This window comes from Dipodomys ordii, unplaced genomic scaffold (genome assembly GCF_000151885.1).
Source record: "Dipodomys ordii isolate 6190 unplaced genomic scaffold, Dord_2.0 Scaffold105, whole genome shotgun sequence".
Lineage (NCBI taxonomy): Eukaryota > Metazoa > Chordata > Mammalia > Rodentia > Heteromyidae > Dipodomys > Dipodomys ordii.
The window spans coordinates 372,485-379,270 of record NW_012267321.1 but is presented as its reverse complement, the minus strand read 5'-3'; positions in this window follow the sequence as shown (position 1 = coordinate 379,270).

The window sequence follows — 6,786 nt, the reverse complement described above, 5'->3', positions numbered from 1 at the left end:
CGCTGCTTCCCCCGCCCCCCACCCCGCCTCTGCCCAGGTGCGGCCCACCCGGAGCCACGCCCGGCCAAGGCAGCCGGATCCCCTCCGTTGTCCGGTCTGTGGTCCATCCATGCGTCCATCCGTCTCTGCCTGAGGGGCATTCCTTCTACTCGAGCATTCTTTCGTTCTTGTATTCCTCCAGTCCTTCCATTAGACCATCCATCCACCCACCCACCCACCATCCATCCTTCCACCCACCCAGCCATCCACCATCTACCTACCCACCCACCCACCATCCATTCATCCATCCACTCATGCACCCATCCACCATCCATCCACCCATCTACCCACCATCTATCCACCATCCACCTACCCATTCACCATCCATCCACCCACCCACCCATCCACCCACCCACCATCCATCCATTCATCCATCCATCCTTCCATCTATCCTCCATCCACTACCCATTCACCCATCCACCCATCCATCCATCCACCATCCATCCATCCATTCACCACCCATTCATCCACACACCCACTCATCCACCCACCCACCCATCCACATACTCACCATCCGTCCATCCATCTATCCATCATCCATCCACTACTGCTTTAGGTTCATTCCTTCAATTCAACTGTTCATTCATTCATTCATTCATGCATGCATGCATGCATTCATTCATCCTGTATTCCTCCAGTCCTTCAATTGGACCATCTATCCATCAATCCATGTTTGAATGCATCCATCCATCACCCATCAATGCCTTGGGTTCATTCCTTCAACCTTTTCATCCATTCATTCATCCATTCCTTCAATTTGATTGGAACATCAATCCATTCAGCCATGCCTTCCTCGAGATGGACTATTCCTTCCTTCCTTCCTTCCTTCCTTCCTTCCTTCCTTCCTCCTTCCTTCCTGTCTCCATCCATTCTTTCACTTCCACCATGAGTCCCTCCACCCATCCATCCGTTCATTCATGTGTTTGCTCCTTTTTGGGTTCTCCCACCCACCCATGCGTCCTCTGTGAGCATGCGTGGGGCTCATTCATGTGTGTTCAGGAACTACTTGTTGAGCACCTGCTGGCCATGTGCCAGCAGGTTCTTCTGTCTCTTTATCTGTCTCTCTCTGTCTTTCTCTCTGTCTCTGTCTCTGTCTCTCTCTGTCTCTCTGTCTCTGTCTCTCTCTGTCTCTGTCTCTCTCTCTCTCTTTCCTCCCTTTTCCTCTCCCTGCTTTCCTGCCTTCCCTTTCCTTTCTCTTACGAGGGACTGAGGAACTGCTTAGCCTGATTTGGGGGGGGGTGTCAGTCATGGGAGGGTCTGTAATGGAGGGTGGGGTCCTGGACCTGTGGGAGTCAGGAAGCAATCTGGGAGGGCAGAGAGAGTGGGGGACAGCAGGAAGACTTTGGCGTCAGCGGGGGCCCATGGGAGGAGCACCAGCTGCCCACGCTGTCCCCGCTCCCCCCCCCAGCTGTCCCTTGGTTGTGCCTGAAGCATAGCTCAGGCAAGAATTTGATCCCCAAAGTCTTCAGGGACTGGAATTAAGAGGCCGGAGACCTGATCCAAGGGGGGCACAGGTGGCACTCTGGGGAGGGGATAACTAGCTGAGGTTATCCCAGGGGAGCCCTGTCACTACCTCCTTCCAGATTTATAAGCAGAGACAAAGAACTAAGCACACAACCCTCCCAAGTGAGCAGACACACTGGCAGGGAGGGGCCGCGCGAGCCTGGCTGGTGTGGTTTGGACCTGGTACTTCTAGAAGTGTGGCCCCAAATCCATCTCTGTCCTTCATAAGCAGCCTGCTTCTGGTACTGTGTGATAGTAATGAAAATCTGATGGCTACTCCATCCTTCTAGTCATGCATTCATGTTTTCACTCCCTCTGTCCATTCTTCCATCCATCATCTATCTGTCATTCATCCACCATCCTCCATCCATTACCCAGCCTCCATCTATCATCCATCCATCCTCTATCCATCCTCCATCCATTCTCCATGATCTACCCATCCATCTTCCATCCATCCTCCATCCACCCATCCATCCATCCATTTTTCCATTATCCACTTATCCATCCATCCATCATCTATCCATCCATTCATACTCTATCCATCTACCCATCATCCATCCATCATCCACTCATTCATCACCCATATCCTCCCATCCCCCACCTATTGATCCATATATCCCTCCCTCCCTCCCTCCCTCCCTCCCTTCCTTCCTTCCTTCCTTCCTTCCTTCCTTCCTTCCTTCCTTCCTTCCTTCCTTCCTCCCTTCCTTCCTTCCTTTCTTCCTCCCTTCCAGGGTCTACAGAGACCTTCTCTGATTCAGTCCCAAACAAGACAGGTAAGTAAATGTGACAGGGCCGTGGGAGAGGGGTCCTGCCATGAGAACGCCCCTCCAGGCAGGCCTGGATATTGGGTCCTGAGGTTGGAAGGAAGGCAGGAAGAGGAAGTGATTCCCAGCTAGCCTGGGTGTGGGGGGAGGGCTTGGCTTCACGGGGGGGGGGGTCCTCCCCCAGGGCTAGGATGCTCCATTTTGCTGCTGGAGCTCAGACTCAGGCACAGGGAGGTCACTGGGTCATGAGGTCATGTTTTCAAATAATCAGGCCGTTGTCACCTTCAGAGTGCAACCTTTCCATTAAAAGCTGGTAATTGCCACAAATATCACGGAGCTGAGAACCAGCTGCTCTGGCTGCTGAGAGAGGCTGGGTTCCCGGGGGGGGGGGGGGGGGGGGGGGGGGGCAGGGGGAAGGGCTGAGTCACAAGGTGCTGGAACCAGGAACAGGAATGGGGTGGAGATGGAAAAGACACATGAAAGCCTGGACTCCTGCGTCTGAGGGTGGAGGCTGCTATTTGGACCTCCAGTCTGACGGAGGAGGCACAGGAAGATGGACACTGAGTCACTGGGTCTAAGGGTGGGGGGCACGGCTGTCCCCCAGACATCCCAGGGCTCCTGAGAGGAGAAAATAAAGACCTCAGGCTGGGCAGGGAGGGAGGCGGAGGGGACCGGGCCAGGCTGGCTTGGCCCCCGCCCCTAACCTAGCCTCCCCTCTAATCAGTGGGCTCATCTTGGGTTGTACAGCGTTCTAGAAACCTCCTTCTTGGCTCTCCACCCTGATTACTCCATAGGGATGAGCTGCCTGGGGACCGATACCGAGGCCCCACCCCACCTCACCCCTCCCCGGCTGCCCAGGCTCGGCAGCCCCGGCTGCAGGCCTTGGAGCTGTGGGAGGAGATGGCTGCCAGCCTGGCACTGCTCCCCGGGCTGGCACGAGAGGGGCAAGATGTGCAGGTGGACAGGCTGAGTACAGGGTTCTTTGCCAGCTGCCTGTCCCAGACGAACGCTGGAGCCCCATGTTGGCGCTGAGGGTGGAGGCTGGTGTCTGAATCCCTGGATCTGAGGGAAAAGGCTGGGGTCTGGATCCCTGGGTCTGAGGCAGGGAGTCCCTCCTGGGGACTGAGCCGGATTGAGTGGATTTCAGGTGCAGAGTTGGGAATACACGGAAGAGAAGGGGGGGGGTGCCAGTGGCAGGTGCCCCCCCCAAAGCCTCAGCCAGCAGCGCCATCCTCTCCGGTCCCTGGCTTCTCTCTGCCAAATGCTGAGAGCTGCCAAACCCGCTGTGCAAGTTGGGCATCCCCAGGCCTCCCCCCCCCTCACCGGAGTGGCTGCAGGAGGCCCAGCCCCAGGGCGATGGTGGGGGGGGGGGATGCAGGAGAACAGGACGCCCCAGTCAGCTGCCTCCATCTCAGGCCTCCTGGTGGCTCATCTGGCTCTGCCTGTCCTTCCCCAATAGCCTTCAGGGACCTGTGTTTCTTCCTTTCTTGCCACCTGTCTCCCCCCCCAACCCCCCCTTCCCTCTCCCCCAGCCAAAACCTGCTTCACCAAACTTCCACTTCCCTGCCACTCCCCATGATCCAGCTTCTAGGAGTTCATTCATTCGGTGACTCCCCAGAACAGGAGGTACAACTGGGCTGGGACTCAGGGCCAAGAAGAAATAAAAAAGACTATGGTGGGCTGAACAGTGCCCCAGAGATGTCCCAGAACTGAGGATTGAGGTGCATGATTGTTCTCATAAAGGTTCTTTTTTCCCCCCCAAGTCGTGGGGCTTGAACTCTGGGCCTGGGCGCTGTCCCTCAGCTCTTCAGCTCAAAGTGAGCGCTCTGCCACTTGAGCCACAGCACCACTTCCAGTTCCCTCGTGGTTTATTGGAGATAAGAGTCTCATGGACTTTCCTGCCCTGGCTGGCTCTGAACCGCAATCCTCAGATCTCAGCCTCCTGAGTAGTTAGGATGACAGGCGTGAGCCACTGCACCCAGCATACAAAGGCTCTTATTGAGATCTGAGGATGGTAGTTTGAAGCCAGGGCAGGAAAGTCTGTGAGACTCTTTATCTCCTATTAACCACCAAGAAGTAAAAAGTGGAGCTGTGATTCAACTGGTAGAGCTCCATCCCTGAGCAGAAAAGCTCAGGGACAGTGCTCAGGCTCTGAATTCAAGCCTCAGGACCAAGACAAAAATTGAGATCAGGACTCACACCTGGTATTGATGCTTTCACTCATTGGCTGGTGCTCTACCTCCTAAACCAGGCCTCCAGACTCCAGAACATATTTTTGTTGGTAGTAGGGCTTGAATTCAGGGCCTGGGTGCCGTCCCTGAGCTCTTTTGCTCAAGGCGAGTGCTCTACCACTTTGAGCTATAACACCACTTCCAGTTTTCTGGTGGGTCATTGGAGATAAAAGTTTCATGGACTTTCCTATCTGGGCTGACTTTGAACCATGATCCTCAGATCTCAGCCTCCTGAGTAGCTAGGATTACAGACGTGAACCACCAGCACCTGGCTCCGTGGAACATATTTAAAAGACAGTTAAAGCTAGGCACCAGAAAACTTGAAGTGGTGCTGTGGCTCAAGTGGTAGAGTGCTTGCCTTGAGTGGAAGAGCTCAGGGACAGCGCCTAGGCCCAAGGTTCAAGCCCTATGACTGACCCCCCAAAAAAATAGACAGTTAATATACTATGATACGTATTTCTCCATTAATGTTCAGCAACAGGCTCCAGCAACACTAAAGAGCAAGTCTTGTACCAACACTGTTTCAAAATAACAAGGAAACTAAACATGTCTATTGGCTATGATTTGGAAATACCTGTGACTCCAGAATAAACAAACCCACAAGAACATTGTTGCTACGGCTTCTGGGTCCTGTGGCTTGGAAGAGCCTGCATTCTTTCCCACTTCTGCATAGCAAAACTGCAACTCTCCCTACGCCATGTAGCCCCCACTTTGGTTACGACATGCACAATCAGGGCTCAGCAAAGTTGGGACAACTCATCTCTGACCTGCTGGGTGATGGAACTCCTGTGGGAGTTGGGGAACCTGTCAGCTACTCTCGGGGGCTGGTGGTTGGCTGATAGCTCAGGCAGCTTGAGTCCAGTCGAGATCCTCCCTAGGTAGGCCTCCTCATGGATTGTTGAGCTTCCTCACAGAATGGAGGCTGAGTCATGAGCATGTTTGTCTCAAAAGGAAAAAGCATAGCATTTTCACCACCTACAATCCCAAGCACCATTACTCCCATTGCACTGGACTGGACAAAGGATCTCCAGGTTCAAGGTGAGATGACAAATGATTTCACCTCCCCACCTCATACTCCTAAAGCCATCTTTAGAAGAGACTGTCTCACAAATGGACAGAAACATTAAAGTCACCTGGATATTAGGAAAAAGAATGGTATTGATGGTTTGATTGTACTGGGACGGGGGTTTGAACTCAAGGCTTGGATGCTGTCCCTTAGCTTTGTCATTTCAAGACTGGTCAGTTCTAGCACTTGAGCTACAACTCTACTTAGGGTGGACTGGAGATCAGAGTCTCCTCAAATTTCCTGCCAGGGTTGGCTATGAACCTCAATTCTCAGATCTCAGCTGCACCTACAGGATCAAGATTTCAAGGCCTGTCTGTGGGTGGGAGAGGGGGAAACTACATTATGAAAAACCAAAGGGGATGGGGCTGGGAAGGTGGCTCTGTGGTAGAGCACTTGCCTTGCATGCATGAGGCCCTGGGTTCGATTCCTCAGCACCACATAAGCAAAAGAAAAAAGCCGGAAGTGGCGCTGTGGTAGAATGTTAGCCTTGAGCTAAAGACCTGAGGGACAGCACTCAGGTCCAGAGTTTAGGCCCCACGACCAGACCGAAACAGAGAAAAGAAAAAAGAAAAGAAAAACCAAAGGCTAGGGCAGAACTCAGAAGTGAGAGGCATGGCCCAGTTGAGGGCGTGGCTCAGTCTTAGAGTGCTTACTGAGCATGCACAAGGCCAGGGTTCCAGCCCTAGCTCTACAGTAGAAAAAATCCAGCCCCACTCCTGGTAAGTGACCAGGTCAACTCTTAGGCTAGAGGATTACCTCAGCGGCCACCAGCCGCTGAAAGAACAAAGAGAAGGTGCCATGTGTATACAGTGGAATACTATTCAGCCACAAACAAAACAGACCAAGAGGAAATGCTGTCATTTGCCATGCCAGCTGAACCCAAGGGGACATTGTGTTCAGTGAGGATCCCAGAGACTAGTTCGGTATGGTCTCACTCCTACGAGGAATGCAAAAAGACTGAGCTCAACAGTTGATGTGATGAAAGATGGGGAAAGATAAGGGGGAGGAGGTGGGAGGAGACGTTGGCTAATAGCAATGAAATTGTAGTCGGGTGGGAGGAATGAGTTCTGTTGCACAGGATGGTGACTCTGTAAATGGTAGAGTAAGATTGAAGACTGGGTATTTAATTATTTATTATTCTGTGTGTGTGTGTGTGTGTGTGTGTGTGTGTGTGTGTGTG